The sequence below is a fragment of the Pongo abelii genome, chromosome 5, assembly GCF_028885655.2.
Source record: "Pongo abelii isolate AG06213 chromosome 5, NHGRI_mPonAbe1-v2.0_pri, whole genome shotgun sequence".
Lineage (NCBI taxonomy): Eukaryota > Metazoa > Chordata > Mammalia > Primates > Hominidae > Pongo > Pongo abelii.
In genome coordinates this window covers 89395459-89422855 of record NC_071990.2, presented here as the reverse complement: position 1 = coordinate 89422855, position 27397 = coordinate 89395459, and the positions used below count along the sequence as shown (strand labels likewise).

The window sequence follows — 27397 nt, the reverse complement described above, 5'->3', positions numbered from 1 at the left end:
CCTGTTGTTGCCTTTCTCTTTTTTTCTCTATTTCCCTTTTTGAGAAGCAGACCATGTTGATTGAAGATACCCTCTGAAGAGGTTGGATAGAGCTTTTCGGGCCCAAACTGATTTTATCACTTAGATTTGATTATGTTCTGGGAGATTATCCTTAACCAAACTTCTTAATTATTATTTTTTAATGAATTTGGGGAGTATCCATGATTTATTAAGTGGAAAAAAATTAAGATGCTAAATAAAACATTTCATATCTTCCCATTAGGTTAACACACACTTAGATAAAAGTTTCATGTCTCTTTGATCATAAAGGAGAGTGAAATGATTCACTCCTGTCTTGATCATATTGAATATCATAGGAAGGAAGAAGAGAAGATTATTAATAGTTGCATGACATACCTTTTATTGTTTGGCTTGTTATGGGCAGGTATTACTCTGGTAATTAAAATCAATAAAATACATAAAATTTAAACAAATCACAGCAACAAAACAAAGGATTGAAGTCTGTCTCTTTTTTTTTTTTGAGACAGAGTCTCACTCTGTCACCAAGGCTAAAGTGCAGTGGCACTGTCTCGGCTCACTGCAAGCTCTGCCTCCCGGGTTCACGCCATTCTCCTGCCTCAGCCTCCCGAGTAGCTGGGATTACAGGCGCCCGCCACCAGGCCTGGCTAATTTTTTTGTATTTTTAGTAGAGTCGGGGTTTCACTGCGTTAGCCAGCATGGTCTTGATCTCCTGACCTCGTGATCCGCCCGCCTCAGCCTCCCAAAGTGCTGGGATTACAGGCGTGAGCCACCGCACCCAGCCTGAAGTCTGTCTCTTTTAATAAAAGCAGTCACATTGGCCTCTATGCAAGTTTGCCTATGTACAACACAATATTAGATATATTAGAAAGAGTCCACAGCTTGCCAAGCTTAAGGTGGGTCCTGGTATATCCTTCCTCGAAACAAGGTACCTAATAATCTACATTAGCTAACTGAGAGATACCACATTAGTGATTCTTTCCAGATAAAGTGGTTCATCAGCTTCCCCTGGAAAGAACTGTGGCGTTACTCAAGCTTGTTTACTTATTTATTTATTTATATTTTATTTTTCAAACTTTTATTTTAGATTCAGGATGTACATGTGTAGGTTTATTACCTGGGTATATTGTATGATGCTGAGGTTTGAGATATGGACGATCCCATCACCCAGGTACTGAGCATAGTACCCAACAGTTTTTCAACCCTTGCCTGCCTCCCTTCCTCCTTCCTTTAGTAGTCCTCGTTGTCTGTTGTTGCCATCTTTATGTCTATGAGTACCCAGTGTTTAGCTCTCACTTAGGAGAACATGCGTTTTCTGTCCCTGCGTTAATTCTCATAGGACAATGGCCTCCAGCTATATAGGACATGATTTTGTCCTTTTTTATGGCTGTGTAGTATTCCATGGTGTATGTGTACCACATTTTCTTTATCTAGTCCACCATTGATGGACACCTAGGTTGATTCCATGTCTTTGGTATTGTGAATAGTGTCACAGTGAACATGCAAGTATGTATGTCTTTTTGGTAGAATGATTTGTTTTCTTTGGATATATACCCAGTAATGGAATTGCTGGATCAAATGGTAGTTCTGTTTTACGTTCTTTGAGAAATTGCCAAACTGCTTCCTATAGTGGCTGAGCTACTTTACATTCCTTCCAAGTGTAGAAGCATTTCCTTTTCTCCATAGCCTTGCCAGTATCTCTTGTTTTTTGACTTTTTAAATAATAGTTATTCTTACTGGTGTGAGATGGTATTTCATTGTGGTTTTGATTTGCATTTCCCTGATGATTATTAGTGATGTGGAGCATTTTTTCATATGTTTGTTGGCTGTTTATGTGTCGAATTTTGAGAGATCTCTGCTCATATCTTTTGCCTATTTCTTAATGGGATTCTTTGTTTTTTGCTTGTTCAGTTGTTTAAGTTACTGATAGATTCTGGATATTAGACCTTTGTTGGATGCATGGTTTGCAATATATTCTTCTATTCTGTAGGTTGTTTACTCTGTTGATACTTTCTTTTGCTTTGCAGAAGCTCTTTAATTAGGTCCCACTTGTCAATTTTTGTTTTTGTTGTAATTGCTTTTGAGGACTTAACCATAAATTCTTTCCCAAGGCCAGTATCTAGAATTGTGTTTCCTAGGTTTTCTTCTAGGATTCTTATAGTTTGAGGTCTTACATTTAAGTCTTTAATTCATCTCGAGTTAAGTTTTGTTTATGGTAAAAGATAGGGGTCTAGTTTCATTCTTCTGCATATGGCTAGCCAGCTATCCCAGGACAATATATTGAATAGGGAGTCCTTTCCTCATTGCTTATTTTTGTCAACTTTGTCAAAGATTAGATGGCTCTAGGTGTGCAGCTTTATTTGAGTTTTATATTCTGTTTCACCAGTTTGTGTGTCTGTTTTTGTACCAATATCATGTGGTTTGGCTACTGTAGCCTTGTAGTATAGTTTGAAGTTGGATAATGTGAAGCCTTCATCTTTGTTCTTTTGCCTAGGATTGCTTCAGCTATTCAGGTTCTTTTTTGGTTCCATAGGAAGTTTAGAATAGTTTTTTTTCTAATTCTATGAAAAATGATGGTAGTTTGATAGGAATAGCATTGAATCTGTGGATTACTTTGGGCAGTATGGCCATTTTAATGATATTGATTCTTTCAGCCTGTGAGCATGGAATGTTTTCTATTTGTTTGTGTCATCTGTGATTTCTTTTAGTCATGTTTTATAGATCTCCTTGTAAAGACCTGTCACCTCCTTAGTTAGATGTATTCATAGGTTTTTTTGTGTGTGTTTTTTGTGGCTGTCGTAAATGAGATTTTGTTCTTGATTTGGCTCTCATCTCGAGCATTGTTGGTGTATAGAAATGCTACTGATTTTAATACCTTGATTTGTATCCTGAAACTTTACTGAAGCCCAAACTTATTAAAACAATGTCTGTACAGCATGAGAGTTAGAAACAAAGAGCCAGAGAAAGTGAAGTTTGATTACCAGTTGTACTTACAATCTGTGTGCCTTTAGATAAATTGGTCATTTCCATTAGCTTCCATATCTATTAAATGAGTATAATCATGGGACCTAACTCATGGCATTCTTTAAAAAGATTAAATGACAATCCTAAATTCCTAATACTAAAAGAATATTCAAATTAAATTAATAGCAGAGAGAAAAGCAATGTAATATAAAATTATACTTAGCACAGAGCCTTGCATATTGAAATTCTCAATAAATAATTTTTTGTTGTTGCATTTGTAATTATCAGTACTAATTTACAGAAACATATGCTTACTAATATACGCTATATATGTAAATAAACACACACATATATAGAATAAAGTACACACATATACATACATGCCCAGGGCTGCCATTTAGAGCACCTTATTTATAATCTAACTACTCAGGAAACTTAATTAGTTATCAGAAGTTGGCTTTGTGAAAATGTGATCAAAGAAAAAGAGTTAGATGATCCTGGAGGATATTTCATCCAGGCTTTAGTAGAGCTTGGAAAATTAGGCCTTCCACTTTACTACGTACCTTTCCAGCATTCATGTTACTCATCTTTGCTAATTATATCAGTGAGTCTCTGCCTTCCCCTCTATCCATCTACCTTCTTCTTCTTCTTCTGCTCCTCCTCCTCTTCTTCTTCTTCTTCCTTTTCTTTCTTCTTCTTTCTTCTTCTCCTCCTCCTCCTTCTCCTTCTCCTCCTCCTCCTTCTTCTTTCCTCCTCCTCCTCCTCCTTCTTCTTCTTCCTCTTCCTCTTCTTCTTCCTCTTCTTCCTCCTCTTCCATACATAACATTCATACATACATTCTTCTTTCATGCATATTCCATATGAACTCTGACAGATTTATATTTTTGAACTCTTGTTTGTCATTAACCATGAACTTCAATATTTCATGCAAGGCAATTAATTTTTTCTTCCCTTTTTAATATCATGTATTTTCCAAATATGTATACCATGTTTTTTTTAATGCATGCAACTAATTTAAACATCAAGTAAGCATGTATATTATTTCATTTAATCTTCAAAACATCTTTGTGAAATAAGTCATATCCATTCATCCAACAAAAATACTGAGGCTAAAGAGGAGATAAATGAGTTGCCTGAAGTTACATAGTTAATAAGCACCACAGTTAGGAATCCTGTCTACTCCATGATTTCAGGCCCACCTTTCCACAGCTTCACCACAACCTGAACAGAAAGGTCCTAGAAATCCCCATTTATGGATCATCTCTCTTAGGATGGATTACTTCTATAAATATGTTCACTTTGTAGTGGTTTTCACTTGACTCAACTTCATAATAACCTTTCCTGACCTTGTAACTGCCCCCCGTTATTAACTGGCATAATGGAAGAAAATAAGAGATTACAGATCCTTGAGAAAAGAAAGAAAAAAGAATGTCCCAGGTGGGACGATATCTAATAATTGGAGGACAGCTTTAGCAAGGAGGAGATGAGGAAGGAAAACTGAGAATATATGTCTAGAAATAACAGGTGAATTGAAGGGTGGAAAAACCTGGAGATCAAGATTGGATGTTCTCCATTCAATTAGAAATGAAAGTTTGGGGAGTGAGTAAAGAAAGGGATGAATATGAGAGATAAGGAAACTTGGAGGAAGGAGGCAGTCTGTAACAATTTCTGTGGGAACCTCAGCATTTAATCAAGCAGAGAAGTGTGTTTCAAGTTGTTGATAACCTTGTGCTTTAGGAATAGATTTTTCTGGCCATTTTTTTATTGTGATAAAATCCATGAACCGTGAAATTTACCATTTTAACCACCTTTTTTCTGTCATGACAGCCTACTATTCAGCATTCAAACCATTTTCAAATGTACAAATCAGCATTAAGTGCATTATTAATTTCCTGCCACTATTTTCACTGTCCATTTCCAGAACTTTTTCATCATCCCAAACAGAAACTCTGTAGCCATTAAACAGTAACTCCTCATTCCTCTCTCTTCTTCACCCCTGGTAACCACTATTCTATTTTCTGAATTTGTGAGTTTGCATATTCTGTATACCTCATATGATTCAAATCATACAATATTTGTCTTTTTGTGTCTGACTTATGTCACTTAGCATAATGTTTTCAAGTTTTATCCATATTATAACATGTCAGAATGTCATTCCTTTTAAGGCCGAATAATATTCCATTGTAGGTGCATACCACATTAAACAAATCCATTGTATTTTTTTGTTTGTTTGTTGAGACAGGGCCTTGCTCTGTTGCCCAGACCCGAGTACAGTGGCACGATCATGGCTCACTGCAGCCTCAGCCTCCTAGGCTCAAGTCATCCTTTTACTTGAGCCACCCCAGTAGCTGGGACTACAGGCGTGTGCCACCATGTCTGGGTAATTTTTTATTTTTTGTAGAGACGAGGTCTGACTCCTGGCCTCAAACAATCCTCTTAATTCAGCCTCCGAAAATGTTAGGATTACAGGCATGAGCCACTGTGAAATATTTATTATTGATGGTCATATGGGTTGTTTCTACCTTTTGGCTATTGTGAATAATGCTGCAGTGAACATTGGTGTACAAAATAATCAATTTTAAAACTACATTAAAAATCTTTTATGAAATTGCTGTTTTAATTATTGTTTCATACTATTTAAGTCATTCAAAAGTCTGATAAATTTGTGTGACGAAAAGAGAGTATTATATGACTACTTTTCACATTTTTGCTGAGAATATTCTAAGGTTGTGATGACCATAACCTGCTTCAGAAATTCATCATCTAATAGAATGGAAAAATATTATTATTATTAGATCTCCATCTCACTTTTTGGGAATAATCTAATTAGTTTCACCACGAGGATAAGTGAATCTTTAAGTCACTTATAAAGGGTGATCCTAGTCAGCTATGTAATTGTTTATACTCATGATTTTAAAACATTTTAGAGTTATGCGTACTGCATAACATTGCCAGCACTCTGCACTGAGAGTTACTTTATTAATGGACATCTCATGCTTTCTCCTTTTATCAGCTCAGCACATGAAATTCTAGAACTTTGCCTTGAATGCTTAGAATAGAACTTAGTCACGCTGCGGAGGTTGAACTCCCTCATACTTTATGTTAACTTTTAACTTTTAGTTGAACAATGCATATATCTAGGGTAAGTGTAGTTATTTATAAACAAAAAACATAAGACTGACAATTTAGCCTTCTGGTTAACTGCTTTTAAATTTGAAATAATTAAAATAGTTTTAGTACACATTATTAGTATAAATGTGTTTAGAGCTGATATCAAAAGAAAAGATAAAATAAATTGTAATAGCTCAAATTATTTTACATGAGATACTCAGCTAAGTAAAAAGTTCGTTCAAGGCCTTTTACAAATGATAGCTAGACAGTAGTTACTCTGTTTGAACACAAGAATATAATGATTCAGTTAAGGTAAGTACTGTCTGTTAAGCTAACTCAGTAGGCTGATTCATATTTATACAGTCATGAAAATGATGAGGAATTAATTACTTAAAAATCAAGATAGCTAGCAATTTTTCATATCTAATAATGATAAAATAATTCAATACCTACCAAAATTCATATGTATTTCATATATATAATATATATAATATATATTATATATTTCATATATATAATATATAATATATATTATATATTTCATATATAATATATAATATATATCATATATTTCATATATAAAATATATATATCATATATCATATATATCATATATTTCATATATATCATATATTTCATATATCATATATCATATTTCATATATTTCATATATCATATATATCATATATTTCATATATTTCATATATATCATATATTTCATATATTTCATATATATCATATATTTCATAGATAATATATATAATATGCATTATGTATTTCATAGATAATATATATAATATGCATTATGTATTTCATAGATAATATATATAATATGCATTATGTATTTCATAGATAATATATATAATATGCATTATGTATTTCATAGATTATATATATAATATGCATTATGTATTTCATAGATTATATATATAATATGCACCATGTATTTCATAGATTATATATATAATATGCACCATGTATTTCATAGATTATATATATAATATGCACCATGTATTTCATAGATTATATATATAATATGCACCATGTATTTCATAGATTATATATATAATATGCACCATGTATTTCATAGATTATATATATAATATGCACCATGTATTTCATAGATTATATATATAATATGCACCATGTATTTCATAGATTATATATATAATATGCACCATGTATTTCATAGATTATATATATAATATGCACCATGTATTTCATAGATTATATATATAATATGCACCATGTATTTCATAGATTATATATATAATATGCACCATGTATTTCATAGATTATATATATAATATGCACCATGTATTTCATAGATTATATATATAATATGCACCATGTATTTCATAGATTATATATATAATATGCACCATGTATTTCATAGATTATATATATAATATGCACCATGTATTTCATAGATTATATATATAATATGCACCATGTATTTCATAGATTATATATATAATATGCACCATGTATTTCATAGATTATATATATAATATGCACCATGTATTTCATAGATTATATATATAATATGCACCATGTATTTCATAGATTATATATATAATATGCACCATGTATTTCATAGATTATATATATAATATGCACCATGTATTTCATAGATTATATATATAATATGCACCATGTATTTCATAGATTATATATATAATATGCACCATGTATTTCATAGATTATATATATAATATGCACCATGTATTTCATAGATTATATATATAATATGCACCATGTATTTCATAGATTATATATATAATATGCACCATGTATTTCATAGATTATATATATAATATGCACCATGTATTTCATAGATTATATATATAATATGCACCATGTATTTCATAGATTATATATATAATATGCACCATGTATTTCATAGATTATATATATAATATGCACCATGTATTTCATAGATTATATATATAATATGCACCATGTATTTCATAGATTATATATATAATATGCACCATGTATTTCATAGATTATATATATAATATGCACCATGTATTTCATAGATTATATATATAATATGCACCATGTATTTCATAGATTATATATATAATATGCACCATGTATTTCATAGATTATATATATAATATGCACCATGTATTTCATAGATTATATATACAATATGCACCATGTATTTCATAGATTATATATACAATATGCACCATGTATTTCATAGATTATATATACAATATGCACCATGTATTTCATAGATTATATATACAATATGCACCATGTATTTCATAGGTAATACACAATATGCACCATGTATTTCATAGGTAATACACAATATGCACCATGTATTTCATAGGTAATACACAATATGCACCATGTATTTCATAGGTAATACACAATATGCACCATGTATTTCATAGGTAATACACAATATGCACCATGTATTTCATAGGTAATACACAATATGCACCATGTATTTCATAGGTAATACACAATATGCACCATGTATTTCATAGGTAATACACAATATGCACTATGTATTTCATAGGTAATACACAATATGCACTATGTATTTCATAGATAATACACAATATGCACTATGTATTTCATAGATAATACACAATATGCACTATGTATTTCATAGATAATACACAATATGCACTATGTATTTCATAGATAATACACAATATGCACTATGTATTTCATAGATAATACACAATATGCATTATGTATTTCATAGATAATACATAATATGCATTATGTATTTCATAGATTATATATAATATGCATTATGTATTTCATAGATTATATATAATGTATTATGTATTTCATATATAATATATATTATGTATTATATATATATATACACACACAAACACACATTTTTTTTTTTTTTTTTTTCCCCAAGACAGGGTCTCACTCTGTCACCCAGGCTGGAGTGCAGTGGTGCAATCCACTGCCCCCTGGGCTCAAGTTATCCTTCCACCTCAGCCTCCTGAGTAGCTGAGACCACAGGCATGCACCACCACACCTGGTTGTTTTGTTTTGTTTTTTTGTATTTTTGGTAGAGACAGTGTCTCATCATGGTGCCCAGGCTGATGTCAAACTCCTGAGCTCAATCTGCCGACTTCAGCTTCCAAAGTGCTGGGATTGCAGGTGTGAGCCATGGCACCCAGCCCAAAATTCATATTTATTTTTTATTTTTGAGACAGAGTCTCGCTCTGTTGCCCAGGCTGGAGTGCAGTGGCATAATCTCTGCTCACTACAAGCTCCGCCTCCCGGGTTCATGCCATTCTCCTGCCTCAGCCTCCTGAGCAGCTGGGACTATAGGCGCCGGCCACCACGCCTGGCTAATTTGTTTGTATTTTTAGTAGAGACAGGGTTTCACCATGTTAGCCAGGATGGTCTCGATCTCCTGACCTCATGATCCGCCCACTTCGGCCTCCCAAAGTGCTGGGATTACAGGCGCAAAATTCATATTTTAATAAAAGGGATGCATATCTAATATTTACTAACGGATTATTCAAGTTAAAATTAATAGTCACTATAGTAAAGACCAATTTAACTTATATTCTGTAAGTGAGACACTGAGGTGATTCTTTGTATTTTGGTTATAGTTCATGTTTCCGTCAGCATTTTATGGAGAGTTCTATGAAGCTGAACTCATCCTTGAAATTTAGAATTGCCATAATTCTTTTTAATGTGGAATATAACAATCTTAGTCTTTCTGGGATCTGTAATTTCAAAAACAACAACATTTTTCTTTTTGATTGATCATAGCTATTATTGGAACAGCTGGTAACATGTGACATAGTACTATAATTTAGACTGAAAAAATTGATTTGTGAATTATATCCACTCAGCTTAAATCTCCAGAGCATCTTTTGTACTTCTTTTTCTGCAGAAACGGCTTCTTAACATAATGTTCTTACATTTTCCCAGGGGAAGAGGGAAACTCCATAGTCAATTTTCTTACTTGTCTGAAATATAAAAAAGAAACTCTTTACACAAAAATAGAGGAAAAAACAAAGTAAGATTCGGAATTTCCCAACATAGGAAATAAAAGATTTATTCCATTTAACCTTTTAACAAATGCACTTTACACATTTTGTTTATGTGTGTGTATGTGTACTTCAGGATTTCTGTTCATCCTGCAGTCAGTGTCAAGGAGATGAGAATTTATGAATATGATGATTCAGATGATTTCAGATTTGAGACTAATTCCCACATAAATCATTCTCCCCTCTCATCTTTTGTAGGTAAAAGTAAGCCATAGAATAGTTTGTAGGATCATTAGATAACAAGTTAGGTAGGGAACTATTATGTATTTAATGATTTCCCTGTTAAAATTCACTTTTCAACTATTTACTTAAGCATTCAAATAATAAATCAACTATCCATTTAGAATGATCAGGAAGGATCAATTTAGAGATTTTTTTATTGTAAATTGACAAATTGTCATTACGATTACAATATTTATGAGGTACAAAGTGATGTTATATATATACAAAGTAGAATTATTAAACCAAGCTAATTGACATTCTTCACTTCACATAATTATACTTTTTTGTGGTGAGCACATTTGAAATTTGCTGTCTTAGCAATTTTGAAGTGTAGGATACACTGTTATTAACTGTAGTCATTATGCTATGCAGTATATCCCAAAAACCTTTTTCTTCCTAATTGAAACAGTACACTTTGATCAACATCTCCCTGTTTCCCCCATCCCCTAACCTTTGGTCACCACCAACCATTCAACTCTCTTCTGTAAGTTAGATTCTTTTCAATTTCACATGTAAGTGAGAACATCGTGCAGTATTTGTTCTTCTGTGCTTGCCTTATTTCACTTAGCATAACATCCTCAAGATTCTTCCATGTTGTCACAAATGACAGAATATCTTTCTTTAAAGGCTAAATAATATTCCATTTGTTTATGTATACCGCATTTTCTTTATCCATTCATCTGTCAATGAACATTTAGGTTGATTCCATAACTTGCCTATTGTGAATAGTGCTGCAGTAAACACAAGAGTGTAGATATCTCTTTGACATACTGATTTCAAATCCTTTAGATATATACCCAGAAGTGGGATTGCTGGATCATATCATAATTCTACTTTTAGTTTTTGGAGGAACCTCTATGTAGTTTTCCATATGGATGTACTAACTTACATTCCCACCAATAGTATACGAAAGGTTTCTTTTTTCCTTGCAAAAACTGGTTATCTTTTGTCGTTTTGAAAATGTGGTGGTATGAGGTGGTATCTCATTGTGATTCTAATTTACATTTCCCTAATGCTTAGTGATATTGAACAATTTTTCATATACCTGTTGGCCATTTGTATGTTGTCTTTTGAGAAATGTCTATTCAGGTTCTTTGCCCATTTTTCAATCAGATTGTTTTCTTGCTTTTGAGTTTTTTTGAGTTCCTTGTATATTTTGGATATTAATCCCTTATCAGATGTCTGGCTTACAGATTATTTTCTCCAAATCTATAGGTTGTCTCTTCACTTTGTTGTTTTTTTGCTGTGCAGAAGGTTTTCAGTTTGATGTAAATCCATTTGTCTATTTTTGCTTTTGTTGACTGAACTTTTAGGGTCAAATTAAAAAAATCATTGCCCAGACCAATGTTGTGTAGTTTTTGATCTATTTTTTTTTCCAGTAGTTTTACAGTTTCAGGTCTTACATTTAAGTCTTTGTCTTAGTTTGTTTGTGCTGCTATAACAAAATACCACAGACTGGGCAATTTATAATGAACAGCAATGTATTTCTCAGAGTTCTGGAGGCTGAGAAGTCCAGAGCAGAGGGCTAGTATGTTAATCAAGGGGCTAGTATGTGATTAGGGCCTTTGTACTGGGCCATGCTGTGGTGGAAGGTGGAAGGGAGGAGAGAGAGGGAGAGAACCTCTGTCAAAAATCAGTTGACCATAAATATGTGGGTTCATTTCTGAGCTGTCTATTCTCTTCCATTGGTCAGCATATCTATTTTTATGGCAGTACCATGCTGTTTTAATTACTATAGCTTTGTAATACAGTTTGAAATTAGTAGTAGTGTGATACCTCCCACTTTATTCTTTTTGCTCAAAATTGCCTTGGCTATTCAGGGTTTTTTGTAGTCCCATAGGAATTTTAGAATTTTTTTTCTATTTCTGTGAAAAATGTCATTGTAATTTCGACAGGGATTGTATTGAATCTGTAATCACTGGGTAGTATGGACTTTTTAACAATATTAATTCTTCTAATCCATGAACAAGGAGTATCTTTCCATTTACTTATGTCTTCTGTTTCTTTCATCAGTGTTTTATAATTTTTCGTGTGTAGGCCTTTCACCTTCTAAATTTATTTCTAAGCATTTTATTCATTTTTTTAACTATTATAAATGGGATTGTTGATTTCATTTTTGGATAGTTTGTTGTTAGGATATAGAAATGCTACTGATTTTTGTGTGTTGATTTCATATTCTACAACTTGACTGTATTTGTTTATTCTAATAGGTTTTTGTTTTTGTTTTTGTTTGGTAGAATCTTTATAGCTCTCTCCATATAAGATCAGCAAATATCAACAATTTCACTACTTCCTTTCCTATTTGGATGCCTTTTCTTTCTTTCTCTTGCCTACTTGCTCCAGCAAGGACTTCCAGTACTATGTTGAAGAGAAGTGGTGAGAGTAGTGGTCTTTGCTTTGTTCCTGATCTTAGAAGAGAAGGTTTCAACTTTTTATTGTTGAATATAATGTTATCTGTTGGCTTGTCATATGTGGTCTTTAGTATGTTGAGGTACATTTCATTCATACCTATTTGAGAATTTTTTTTATCGTGAAAGGATGTTGAATTTTGTCAAATTCTTTTGCCATAGCTAATGAGAAGATCATATGAGTTTTGTTCCTCATTTTGTTAATGTGGCTTATCATATTTATAGACTTGTGTATGTTTAACTGTCCTTTCATTCCGGGGAGATAAATCCTACTGATTGTGGTGTATGATCCTTTTAATGTGCTATTGAATTTGATTTGCTAGTATTTCGTTGAGGATCTTTGCATTTATGTTCATCAGGGATATTCGTCCATAGTTTTCTTGTAATGTTCTGTCTGGCATTGGTATCAGGGTAATGCTGGCTTTGTTAAAAGAGTTTGGAAGTATTTTCTCCTCTTGGATTTTTGGGAAGAGTTTGGTAGTATTATTAGTTCTTTAAATGTTTGGTAAAAATCAGCCTGAAGCCATCAGGTTCTGGGATTTTCTTTGATGAGAGACTTTTTATTACAGATTCAGTCTCCTTACTTGTAATTGGTTTGTTCTAATTTTCTATTTCGTTATGATTCAGTTCTGATAGGTTATATATGTCCAGGAATTTACCCGTTTCTTCTATTATCTAATTTATTGGCATATAGTTGTTCATAATAATCTCTTATGATCCTTTGTATTTCTAAGGTATCCGTTGTAATATCTCTTCTTTCATTTCTGATTTCATTTATCTGAATCTTTTCTTCTCAGTCTAGGTAAGGGTTTGCCAATTTTGTCTTTTCAAAAAATCAATTCTTAGTTTCATTGATTTATTCTTCTATTTTCTAGTCACTAATTTTTAAATTTCTGCTTTGATCTTTATTGTTTCCTTCTTTCTGCTAACTTTGGGCTTTTTCTTTTTCTGTTTCCTTAAGATGTAATATTAGGTTGTTTGAGATCTTTTTTGCTCTAGGTGTTTATTGTGTTTATTCGTGTAAATTTCCCTCTTAGAACTGCTTTTGCTGTATCTCATCGGTTTTGGTGTGTTGCTTTTTGTTTGTCTCAAGGTAATTTTTTGATTGCCCTTTTTATTTAGAATTATTTGCAGGCTTATTTCACTGTATGGTCTGTGAACAGCTGTAGATTTTCTTTTATATATATATATATATTTTAAACAAAATTTGAGAGATGAAGTCTGTATTATTTACAGCTTTGAGGAATAATTGATTTATAATAAACTGCACATATTTAAAGTTTGCAAGTTAATCAGTTTTTACGTATGAAATCACTGTTCCCAGGATAAGATGATAAACATGTCCATCACCCCCAAAATTTTCCTTCTGTCTTTTTCCAACCCTTCCCTCTTTTCCTTTTTCCCTTTTTCCATATCCTCACTCCCTTCTTTGGCAATCATCTGCTGTTTAGTATTCATTTTCTATAAGTTTATATCAGTGGAAACATACAATATGTGTTTTATTGAGGGAGTGTGTCTGGCTTCTTTCAACATTAGATTCATCCGTGTTGTCACATTTATCAACAGCTCCTTTTTTTTTGCTGAGTATTATTTTGTTGTATGACTATATCACCATTTACTTATCCATTTACTAGTTGATGGACATTTGAGATATTTCTAATTTTTGGCTATTATGAATAAATTGCTTTGAAACTTGGGTACAGCCTCTTTGTGGACATACAATTTCACTTATTTAGGGCAGGGGCTGGCAGATAACCAGATAGCAAATATTTTAGGGTGTATAGGCTTGCATTCTTACTTCTTGCACTGTGGTCTGAAAGCTCCAGGTAGTAAGCCAGAGTAGTCATGGGCTGCACTTCATTTGCCTCCTCTCTTTCAGTTAACCACTGGCTTGCTCTGCCTGTTGTTCAGTTTCTGAAAACCATCGTTTTGTTGTGTTTGTGGTCTTGTAACTCTATCTTGGCTGAGTCTATACATTTTAATGTAGTTATGTTTCTTTTTAAAAGTTTAATGCATTTGTTTGTATTTAAAACCATTATGCCAAGATTATGTGAGATTTTTGTTTCTATATTATGTTTATGCAGTTCTATACTAAGAAGGGGATGAATGACTTCAGGGTTTCCTGGAAGCTCATCTCTTAAAATATTCATCTATCACTATTAAAATATGTTAATATATCAATTAATATTATACCCCTTGTTTAGGAGTCAATCTGTCTCTCTTACTGATTGCTTATGTTGGTTTTTTCTTTGTGCTTTTTGTATTTTGTATTACAACCTTTTATATTATGAAATACAATACCCATATAGGAAGTTCATAAAACATAAATATACAGCTTAATGAAATTTTATGTAACTAACACCGATTTAATAACTACTTAGGGCAAGAAAAATAATATTGCCAGCATCCTAGAGGCCCTAACATGCCTTTTTTCAATCACAGCTTTCTCCCACTCAAAGATAGCCAGTATCCCAACCTCTGTGGTTTCTACTTCTTTGCTCTTCTTTACACTTTTACTACTTAGGTAGTCATCTGTAAAATTAGTGTTTGCTGTTGCCTGGTTTTGATCCTTAGATAAATATAACTGTATTAGTTTGTTCTTGCACTTAACTGTATTAGTTCGTTCTTGCATTGCTATAAAGAACTACCTAAGACTGGGTAATTTATAAAGAAAAGAGGTGTAATTGACTCACAGTTGTGCAGACTGTACAGGAAGCATGCCTAAGGAGGCCTCAGAAAACTTACAATCATGGTGGAAGGCAAACAGGAAGGAGGCACATCTTACATGGCCAGAGCAGGAGGAAGAGAGAGCAAAGGAGAAGGTGCTACACTTTTAAACAACCATGTCTCGTGAGAACTCATTCACTGTTATGAGAACAGCAAGGGGGAAATCTACTCCCATGAGCTGGTCACCTCCCACCAGGCCCCTCCTCCAACATTGGGGATTACAATTTGACATGAGATTTGGGCGGGGACACAAATCCAAACCACACTTTGCTCTTTTACGTTTAGCTTCTTTTGTTCAGTATTAGGATTTTGAAATTCATTCATGATGTTGTATGGAATTCATTCCTTTTCATTGGTGTATAATATTATATATAGGCACTTGATGGATAGCAGTTTGAGGTGCTTACCAGTAATAGTCAAACATACTGCACATGTGCTTTAGGACACATGTATTCACACAAAATTGGAATTGCCAGATCCTAGAGTAGTCATATGTTCAACTTAGGAGATAATGTGTGTTATAAATTTCATCTACTCATTGGCTTCTTTCAGTCTCTAAATGATCACATTTTAACTTTTTAAAATGTTATTTATTTATTTTTGAGATGGGGTGTCTCACTCTGCCACCTAGGCTGGACTGCAGTAGTGTGATCATAGCTTATTGCAGTCTCGAATTCCTGGGATCAAGCAATCCTCTCACCTCAGCCTCAGGTAGCTGAGACTACAGGTGCGTGCCACCATACCTGACTAACTTAAAAAAAAAATTATTGTAGACATAAGGTCTTGCTACATTGCCCAGGCCAGTCTTGAGCTCCTGGCTTCAAGTGATCCTCCCACCTTGGTCTCCTCAAGCGCTAGGATTATAGGTGTGAGCCACTGCCCTCGACTAATTTTTTTTTTAATTTTAAAATAATTCTAGACTTACAGAAAAGTTGCAAAAATATTTCATAGAGTATTCCTGTATATCTTTCACATTGTTTCCCCATTTTTAATATCTTACATAACCATAGGACATTTATTAAAATCTGAAAATAAACATTGGTACAATGCTATCAACTTATGTACATTTATTGTTCTAATTTTGCCAGTTTCCCCAATAATATACTTTTTCTCATCTAGGATCCACTCTAAGATCCTATATTACATTTAGTTGTCATGGCTCTTTCATCCAATCTGTGATAATACTTTCTTCTTGTTTTTCATGACCTTGATACTTTTTAAAGAATACTGGTCAGTTATTTTGTAGACTGTCACTTAGTTGGGTCTTTCGCATTTTTTAGCAAGACCTTATGAAAATAATGCTTTTCTCAGTGCATTATATGTTGGTAGTGAAGGGGGTGTGTTGATAAGCTTTAATACTGGTGACAGTTAACCATAATTACTTGGTTAAGGTTATTTGCAGTGTTTCTCTAAAGTTGCTATTTTTTTTTCTTTGTAATTGTTACATGTTTTTCTGGGGAGAAACTTTGAGACTATGCAATATAATGTTTCTCATTAAACTTTCATTTTCTAATTTTAATACCTTTTGAGTTTTTTGCTTGCAACAATTATTACTGTGGTGGTTTTAAATTTCAGTTTGGTAAATATTTTAAATATTGGTGAATTTAAATTTTTCTCATTCTTTTTTCATGTATTAAGAGGAATTTTACTGTAAACAAGAACTGTCTCTTCTCACAAATTTATTTATATTGGTATAGACCTTTTTTTTTTTTGAGACAGAGTCTCGCTCTGTTGCCCCAGGCTGGAGTGCAATGGCGCGATCTTGGCTCACTGCAACCTCCGCCTCCTGGGTTCAAGTGATTCTCCTGCTTCAACTTCCTGAGTAACTGGGATTACAGGCGCCTATCACCATGCCTGGCTAATTTTTGTATTTTTAGTAGAGACGGGGTTTCGCCATGTTGGTCAGGCTGGTCTCGAACTGCTGACCTTAGGTGGTCTGCCCACCTCCCAAAGTGCTGGGATTATAGGCATGAGCCACCACGCCTGGCCTGGTATAGACTTTTAAAAAAAATGTACTTGTTTATTTTTTATAGAGACAAGTTCTCACTATGTTGACTAGGCTGGTCTTGAACTCCTGGCCTCAGGCAGTCCTCCTGCCTTGGCCTCCCAAAGTGCTGGGATTATAGATGTGAGCCACCACACCTGGCCTGTTGGTATGGACTTAAGAATAAAGTTGACCCATGAACAATGCAAGGGCACTGACTCCCTTGCAGTAGAAAATCTGCATATAATTTTTGACTCCCCCCAAACCTAACTACTAATAGCTTACTGTTGACTGGAAGCCTTATCAATAACATACACAGTCAATTAACATGTATTTTGTAGTTACATGTGTTATACACTATATTCTTATAATAAAGCTAGGGAAAAGAAAATATTAAGAAAATAACAAGGAAGAGAAAATAAATATGCTATTCATTAGACTTGAGTGGATCATCCTAAAGGTCTTCATCCTTGTCATCATTGTGAAGGCTGAGGAAGAGGAGGCGTTGTTCTTGCTGTCTCAGTGAGGACAGAGGTGGAAGAAATCTGCATATAAGTGGACCTACATGGTTCAAACCCATGTTGTTCAAGGGTCAGAGCTGTATTTTATTTTATGGGTTATAATCCAATACTATAATTTTATTTTAGTGTTTTGATTTTGACCATTGGGAACTCTTTCAAGTTGGCTTCTGTGTCTTTTTGACATGCTTTCCATCATTTTTCAGTACTTCCTTACTTTCTAGTACCATAAGATGTTACCGAATCTTCTATTTTCTTTCCTCGGCCCAGGAATTAGCTGTTTCTCTAAGGAGCCCTGGTTTCTTTTATTGGTGAATGATAGTTAGAAATAAAAATCTAATCCTAGGTGTGGTCATTGCTTCTGGGTGTCATTCTAAGCCCTCTCTGTTGACAGAGCTAGGAATGTATCATATACTAACAAGCACCTACGTGTATATTTGTATTTATTTCTTCTTCCATTTGTCAGTATATTAAAAGGCATGAGGCCTTACTGATGGTCCTTATCCAACATCAAAATGTTAATTCTGTCCTTTCTCCTTTTCTTATTTGTAACTTTGTACAGTGAGAAACCTGCATCTCTTTATCCATGATATATTTGTCTGTTAAATCCTAGTATATATTTTCGTAATTACTAACCAGTACCCATATGAGAAACAAGTTTATTGACTCAAGTACAGTGTTTGTCTACAGTTCTTTTTGTCGGTAGCCTTAGAGAATGTAGTCAAAATACTATTTTCTGAAGTTACTTAAATTAGCTCCTTTTCATCCCCATCCCCCTTCATGTGTATTATTCGTTTGTAAATATAATTATTTTCATTCCTTTTTAGGTTCTCTCAACATACTGATTGATTTTAATTGATCGTTTGGTATATGAAACATTGTAATGGTTCTAAGTCCTAACTGTATAAAAAGATACTCTCATAGATATGTCACTCTTCACTCATCCTGCTGCCCTATTTTTATTCCCCCATGATTTCTACCTGTTTGCACCTATCCCTCATGGGAAACCAGTCTCTTTAGTTTCTGTTTTAGCCTTCCTGTAATTCCTTTGTACAAAGGAACAGACACATGAATGTTTTGTACTTTTTCTTTACCAAAGGATAGCATATATCCTCTCTTGCGCCTTCTTTTTTTCACTTAACACAGTAAATATATCCTGGAAATCATTTCCTATTGGTAAGTAGAGATTGTCCTCATTTTTTACCGCTGCATATTATTCCACTGTGTGGATTTAACCATAGCTTATTTAACCACTCTGCCTTGTCTGAGCATTTGGGTTGTCCTTAACATTTTGCAACTGCAAGCAGTGCTGCAGTAAATAGCCTTGTGCATGTGTATTTTTTAGCTTTTGGAGGTACCTCTTCAAGGACATTGTCAGAAGGAAGATTACTGGGTCAAAAGCTAAGTGCATGTGTAGTTTTCCCAAATTTCCCTCCAGATGGGTTATACTAGTTTGCATTTCCAATAGTATATGAGAGTGTCTGTTTTCCATAGCCTGGCCAGCGGAATGTGTTGTCCATACATTTTAATTTTGCCAATCTGGTAAGTGGGAATTGTATCTCAGTGTTGTTTTAATTTGCATTTTTCTCATTACAAGTGAGTTGGAATATTTTTACATATGCTTAATGTCCATGTTTTATATTTTTGAATTATCTTTTTAATGTGTTTTTCCCATTTCTTCTCAATGTTTAAGAGTTCTTTATATATTAAAGTTAGTAGTCCCTTTTCTGTGGTATATGTTACAGATATTTTCTCCCAGTTTGTCAGTTATCTTTTGACTTTGTTTATGGTGTTTTTTTGCCACGCCATTTAAAAAAAAATTACATAGTGTGATTTACCAACATTTTCTCTTATTTGCTTGTTATATCAAGATTGAAGAGGAATTTACTCAGGTTTTCTTTTAATACTTGTAAGGTTTCTCCTTTTTTTTGTACTTAAATTCTCAATCCATTTGGAGTTTATTCTTGTGACTTGTGCAAAGTTTGAATCTTAGTCTATCTCTTGATAAACATAAATTATTAATTTTAATGTAGACAGATATACCAGTATTTTCCTGTATGGCATATTTTCATCTGTGTGTATAGCCAGTTATCCCTGCACTATTTATTAGAAAGATTATCCTTTCACTTCTGCTCTGCAGTGCCACCTTTGTTATAAATTCAGTGCCTATGTGTAGGTCTGTTTCTAGGTTCTCTGTTCTATTCTACCGACGTACTTGTTTGTCTTTACGTCAATCACATTTTCATTATTGCTAAAGCTTCATGAGAAGAAGTCTTGATATCTAGTAAGCAAGTCCTCCTACTTTGTTCTTCTTTAGGATAATTTTTAATATTTTTGTTGTTTTGCTTTTCCTCATATATTTTCGAATGAGCTTATAAAGTTTCTCATACAAATTCTGTCAGGAGTTTTTAGATTGCATTTAATACATAAATCAGGTTGTGAACATTTTATGTGGTAACAGTGTTGTAATTTCCCACCTATGACCATGTTGTATTCTTTCATTTACCTAGGTTTTCTTAAATTTCTTGCAATAATGTTTGATACTTTTATTAATTAAGGTCTTTCACTTCTTTTGTTAGTTTTATTCCTAGATTAAAAATATTTTTTATCATTTCATTTTGAATTGGATCATCCATAGTTTCATTTTTTAACTGCATGTTGCTGGTAATACAACTGCTATTTTTCTCTAATTGATCTAGTATCCAGGAATCTTCTTATAAATTCATTGATTAATCCTAATAATTTTTCTGCATTTTGGGGGGAATACATATGTATATATATTATGTTTATGAATAATGTGAGCTTTTTTCCCTCTAAACCTTAGATCATGTTTTTCCTTGCCTTAATACACTGGCTAGGACCTCTAGTACATTGTTAAACAAAAATGGTGATAGAAGGTGTTTTTGCATTCTTCTCCATCTAAAATTTTAAAATTTCCCCATTACATGTGTTTCCTGTAGGGTTTGATTTATTTATTTACTTACATCATTTAGATAAAATTGAAAAAGTTAGCTTCTTTTCCTTATTTGCTGGGAGTACTTATACAAGGGTGTTTAGTTTTTTCAAATACCTTTTCTGCCATTATAACAATACAGTCTTTCCCCCCATTCTGTTTCTCAGGTGATTACAATGGTGAGTTATTTAATATTAAATGATTTTTAGAATAAACCCAAGTTGATGGTTTTCTTTGCTTCTTTTTTCTTCCCTTTCCCCTTCCCTTCCCTCTTTCCTCCTTTTCCCTCCTCATCCTCCCCCCTTCTCCCCTCTCCTCTCTGCAGTTGGCCTATATTATATGTTTCCTTTCTTATACTGTCAACATTGCATTTTTAAAAAAAATTAATGACATTTTCATAGGTCTTTTTCCACATTTATGGAAAATTAAACAAAGTGCAGAGATTTCCTAGATACCCTTTCTCTTTCAACATACAGTTTCCCTTATCATGTTGCACTAGTGTGGTACATTTGTTACAATTGATGAACAAATTGGTTATATTATTAACTAAAGTCCATAGTTTCCATTGGGTTTAGCTGTGTTTTATAGTGCTATGGATTTAGACAGATTCCTAATGTACAGATGATATCAACCATTACAGTATCATACAGACTAGTTTTCTGCTCTGAAAATTTCCTGTGCAACACCTATTTGTTCCTTTTTTCCTCCCCCGATCTCCTGGCAATCACTGATCTTGCCGCTGTCGTTTTGCCTCTTCCGAATGTCATAGAGCTAGAATCATATAGTATGTAGTCTTTTTAGATTGGCTTCATTCACTTAGTGATATTCATTTAGATTTCTTCCGTGTCTTTCTGTAGCTTCATAGTTCATTTCCTTCTTTAAATAGACTTTATCTTTTAGAGCAGTTTTAGGTTCATAGCAAAAATTGAGCAGAAAGTACAGACAGTTCTCATATACTACCTGCCCCACACATGCATGGCCCTCCCCCACTATCAGTACTCTGCATCAGAGTGCTACATTTATTAGAGTTGATGAACCTATGTTGACATGTAATTATCACTAAAGTCTGTAGTTACTCTTGGTGGTGTTTTGACAAATGTATAATGACATATATCTAGCATTATAGTATCATACAGAATGGTTTCACTACCTTAAAAAAATCCTTTTGCCTTTCTCAGAATATCATATAGTTGGATCATACAATATTTAGGCTTTTAAGATTGACTTCTTATACTTTTACTTTCCTCCGTGTCTTTTCGTGGCTTGATAGCTCATTTATTTTTGGCATTGAATAATATTGCATTGCCTGTGTGTACCATCATTTATTTTCACCTATTCAAGGACATCTTGGTTGCTTCCAAGTTTTGGCAATAATGAATAAAGCCGCTATAAACACCCATGTGCAGGTTTTTTGTATGGACATAAATTTTCAATTTATTTGAGTAAATACCAAGGAATATGATTACTGGGTCATGTGGTAAGGGTATATTCAGTTTTGTGAGAAACCACTAAACTGTCTTCCAAAGGGGCTATGCTATTTTGCATTCCCACCAGCAATGCTCGCGAGTTCCTGTTGCTCCACATCCTTGCCAGCATTGGTGGTGTCAGTGTTCTGGATTTTGGCCATTCTCATAGGTGTGTTGTAGTATCTTACTGTTACTTCAGTTTGTATTTCCCTAATGACATATGAGACTTGAGCATCTTTTTATATAACCACTTGCTATCTGCATATCTTCTTTTGTGAGGTGTCTGTTCCAGTCTTTTGCTCATTTTTAAATCAGATTATTTATTTATTTTTTCTTTTTCTAAATTTTTGTTTTTAGAGACGGGTTCTTGCTGTCACTCAGGCTGGAGTACAGTGGTGCATTCATGACTCACTGTAACCTTTAACTCATGGACTCATGAGATCCTCCTGCATCAGCTTCCTGAGTAGCTGGGACTACAGACACATGCCACCGTGCCCAGCTAATTTTTATACTTTTTGTAGAGATGAAGTCTTGCTATGTTGCCCAGGCTGGTCTGGAACTCTCGGCCTCAAGTGATCCTCCAACCTTGTCCTCCCAGAGTGCTGGGATTACAGGCATGAGCCACCGTGCCAAGCCAACTTGTTTATTTTCTTACTGTTAAGTTTTAATAGTTTGTTGTATATTTTGGATGAAACTCATTTTTCACATGTCTTTTGAAAATATTTTTTTCCCAGTCTGTGGCTTGTTTCCTTATTCTCTCTGAATCCACATTGCATTTTGTGTCCATGTCAAAGTTATGCTAACTTTATAAAATGAATTGGGAAATATTCTTTTCTATTTTCTGGAAAAATTTGTATGTAATTAGAATTAATTTTGGTAGAATTTGCTGATGAATTTACTAGACCTTTTGCTTGCTTTGTGGAGTAATTTAAAATTGTTTATGGGAGACATCTAAGATTTTCTATTTTTTTCTTGCGTCAGTTTTAGTGCATTATATTTTTCTAGGAGTTTCTCTATTCTGACTTTTGAAACTTGTTGGGATAAAAGTATTTATAATATCTTCTTATTATTTATTACTACATTTAGGCTGTTTTCTTTTTTCTTTGTACTACTGATTATTTGTGTGTTTTCTTTGTCAGCCTCATTCAGAATCAATTCAATTATTATCTTAGAAGGAATAGTTTTTAGTGTTTTTGATCCTCTCCAGTGTGTTTTCCATTTCATGAACTTCTGCTAATTGTTATCTCTTTGCTTCTATTTTTGTTGGGTTTCATTTACTGTAATTTTTCTAATTTCTTGAGGTGGATACTTAACTCATCAATTTCTATAAAGCATTTCTTCTTTTTCATATATATATTTTGGATTGTAAATTATAAGTTGGATTTAACTGCAACCTACAAGTTTTGATATATTGTTATTTTGCTATTCGGTTGAAGACATTTCATAATTTCAATTATGATTTTACCTCTGACCTATGGGTTATTTATAAGTATACTTCTGTCTTTACAGACATGGGGATTTTTCTGGTTACTTATATGTTATTGATTTCTAGCTGAGTTATGTTCTGAGGCTATGATCTGCATTATTTTATTTGTTCAAAATTTGCTTTATGTGGGAGGAAGGAGAGGATCAGGAAGAATAGCTAGTGGATGCTGGGCTTAATACTTGGGTGATGGGATGATCTTTGCAGCACACCATCATGGCACATGTGTACTGATATAACAAACTTGCACATTCTGCACACATACCCCTGAACTTAAAATAAAAGTTGGAAATTTTAAAAAAAGGAAAAAAAATTTGCTGTATGGAATACACTTTTAAAATTTACATCCCACTAGAAGATTCAAAGAGTAATGTAGACCTTATCAATGATATGCATTTTCTTAAGTTCAAGATGGCACTACTGATCCTATATTCAGTGTATTTGCTTTCTATTTGTTTGGTTGGTTGTTTTCTAATAGTAGATGTATTGGATGTAGTCTGGTCTTTGGATAACTTGCTAAGCAGTGGAATTTTATGTAAGTCAGTATTCGAGGTGCTATAAGTTGTTTCAAGGTATTTTGTTACAATTTAAAAATATATCTGGTAACGGGTACTATAGTTATGGCTTGTAGATAGAACAGTTAATTATGAGTTATTTAGCTTATTTTTAGAAAGAATCCCTTGCTCCTTTTAAACTTTTAATTTGAAATAATTACAGACTCAATTTACTTTTAAAGCAGTTTTTCTGTGTTTGATGTATCATCAATATTGGGTGAATGAAGTTCTTTTAAATGTTTATTCTATTACCTGACAAGTTTTACTTTCTTTTATGAGAAACTTTTCTGGAAACAATTTTGGGGCTTTCTTTTCAGATTAGATATTGGTTAATGTTTTTGTTTGGAAAATTGAAAGCAAAATGGACATTAGTCTTGCCTATTCTTAACTTCTAAAGCTGTAATAGATTGTTTTTGTCCAACAGTACCTCTTTATTGCTACTTTCCAAAACATCCTCTTTGGTAGCCACAGTATAGAAGTATTTAGTTGCAAGCAAATATCTTAGAGTTGTTAGCATTTGTATAAAGGTTATGGTAATGTTCGCCTAACTTAAGGGCAAAACAATTACCTGGTACCAAGTGAGTCAGGGTTTCTATTTTAAAATATACATATAGAGTGTTTATTAGTGCTGAATTAATGCTTTACTCTGGGAATTTAAAATGTGTGATTGCTATATTGTATATAAGCATGGTGCATGATGAAGTGGTACATATTACTTGACAATCGTTACATGTACAATTTGTTAAAATAATTTTTGAAAGTTAAAAGTATTTAAAGAAATCCATTTTAAAAGAGAGAATTTGTGTTCTCCAAGTATTATCTTATGCATAGCAGGCCTTTAAATTATGACACATGTTAAAATCCACTCAAACGAAGGTGGTAATATAATATATGGTAAGGGATAATGAGTAAGAAAGAAGTACATGAATAAGAAAGAACAGTGTTTTTTAAAAGTGAAATATACATACATACATATATATGTGCCAACTGATATATTTAAGAAATTTCTTATTTAGGGAAAGGTAGTTATTAGGCAAGTTGGAGGGAGGGACACACTAAATAGTATATTGGCAAACTTCCTGAAATGCGTATGCATAGTAATTTAGAGGCATATTGATTTTTAAATGCCAGGCAGCTTTTATTCTTTTCCTTTTCTAGCATCTATTTGTATGAACAGTGACTGTTCCTGCTGCTAAAGGAGGTTTTATCAAGCTTTCTGTGAACATTTGTTATATAGGAAATAAATTAAACTACTGCTATATATAACTAACATTCAATTTATGATACCAGCAATGATTTGGGAGCGATTTAAAGTTTTGTTGGTTAATTTCTTATTTGTCAAATGATGGGCTAAGAAATTCTCCATTTCTTAGATTAGGGGACATTTCCTACTTGAATCTACTAAACAAATGCCTTTAGTCGTGTTTGTAACCATCAACAGTATGTTTCAAATTATGATGTCATCGCTTACGTTCCAAATGTAAGAAAAACTTTTTGCTAAGTTGGCTTAATTCAGAATTGTATTTAGTAGCTATTAATATTCTCTTAGTGACCCTTTAATACTTTGTAGGCTTTTTTTTTTTTTTTTTTTGAGATAGAGTTTCGCTCTTGTTGCCCAGGCTGGAGTGCAATGGCGTAATCTCGGCTCACTGCAACCTCTGCCTCCTGAGCTCAAGCGATTCTTCTGCCTAAGCCTCCTGAGTAGCTGGGATTACAAGCATGCGCCACCACGCCTGGCTAATTTTTGTATTTTTAGTAGAGACAGGGTTTCTCCACATTGGTCAGGCTGGTCTCAAACTCCCAACCTCAGGTGATCCCCCCTCTTTGGCTTCCCAAAGTGCTGGGATTGCAGGTGTGGACCACCACGCCTGGCCTATAGGCTCTTACAGAACGTAGGGGACAGAGGATATTCCCAGGAGACTAAATATCTACCTTATTTCATAGAATCTAAGTTGCTTTGAGACTGCTTTCATGGTCTTAGTAGACCATGTCAATGAAGGGTAATCACACAACTACCTCACAACAATCACCTGGTTATTATTATTATACCACCTAGCATCACAGACATTTCAGTTTCAGAGAAGTTAAATTATAAATAAATGTATATCCTGGAATTGTTGAAGTAGGGTTTTGAAATCACTAACAGAATTTAAAAGAGACGGTTACGATAATCTTGTGTTCTAATTTTCTATGATTGTATCAATATGGCATGCCGAGAACTTTTTGATTGTTTTGAGTTTGCAGTTGTTGTTTAGTTTTTTGTTTTGACTCTAGATACCACACAGTGTTCCATTCTCAGATTCATGCAATAGAATTTATAGCCATCCTAGAGATCATTAGAATTCTATTATGTTAAAAGGCCAGTAACTTTTAATGTTGAGACTGAGAAGTGACTGACGTTGCATAGTTCCTCTGGGCAAGGAATATGGGCAGTTTTTTTCTTCTTTATGTGTAATTATGTTCAGACTGGAGTTGTATCCATTTATTCACAATGTCCATTATGAAAAGATTTGTGATAAAAGAAAGCTGAGATATATCTACATTTAGGTCGGTTAAACACAAGAATATTTAGTTATGTCCTTCCTATACCCTGTACCACTACCAGTTCCTTACATACTCCACAAGCACAGTTATAATGATAGTATTTCTTCATTCTCAATGTTTCATTGCATTTAAGAGAGATGGGCATATTAGAACTGTGGGAATAAGAAGGAAGGGATAATGCAGAGACCATAACCATTACCATTTTTTTTATATGAGACCTCTATTTGGTTTGATTTTTATTTTCATGTTTATTGTTTTATAAGAAATAAGTGCATCTTTTAATATGACTCCATATTGCATGCAAAATAAAATATATGCCACTTGAAATTCTTCATGGTTAATTCGAAACTTCTTTTGAGTTCTCATCTCCAACTAAATTATTTCTTACTCCGTCCA

General features: G+C 33.4%; 1 protein-coding gene across 6 annotated transcripts in view; it reads left to right on the top strand.

Moving 5' to 3' along the window:
- The window catches only part of RNGTT (RNA guanylyltransferase and 5'-phosphatase), a 408235-nt gene that overhangs the window by 260188 nt on the left and 120650 nt on the right, over positions 1-27397 (top strand). The gene's annotated exons all lie outside the window — the stretch shown is intronic.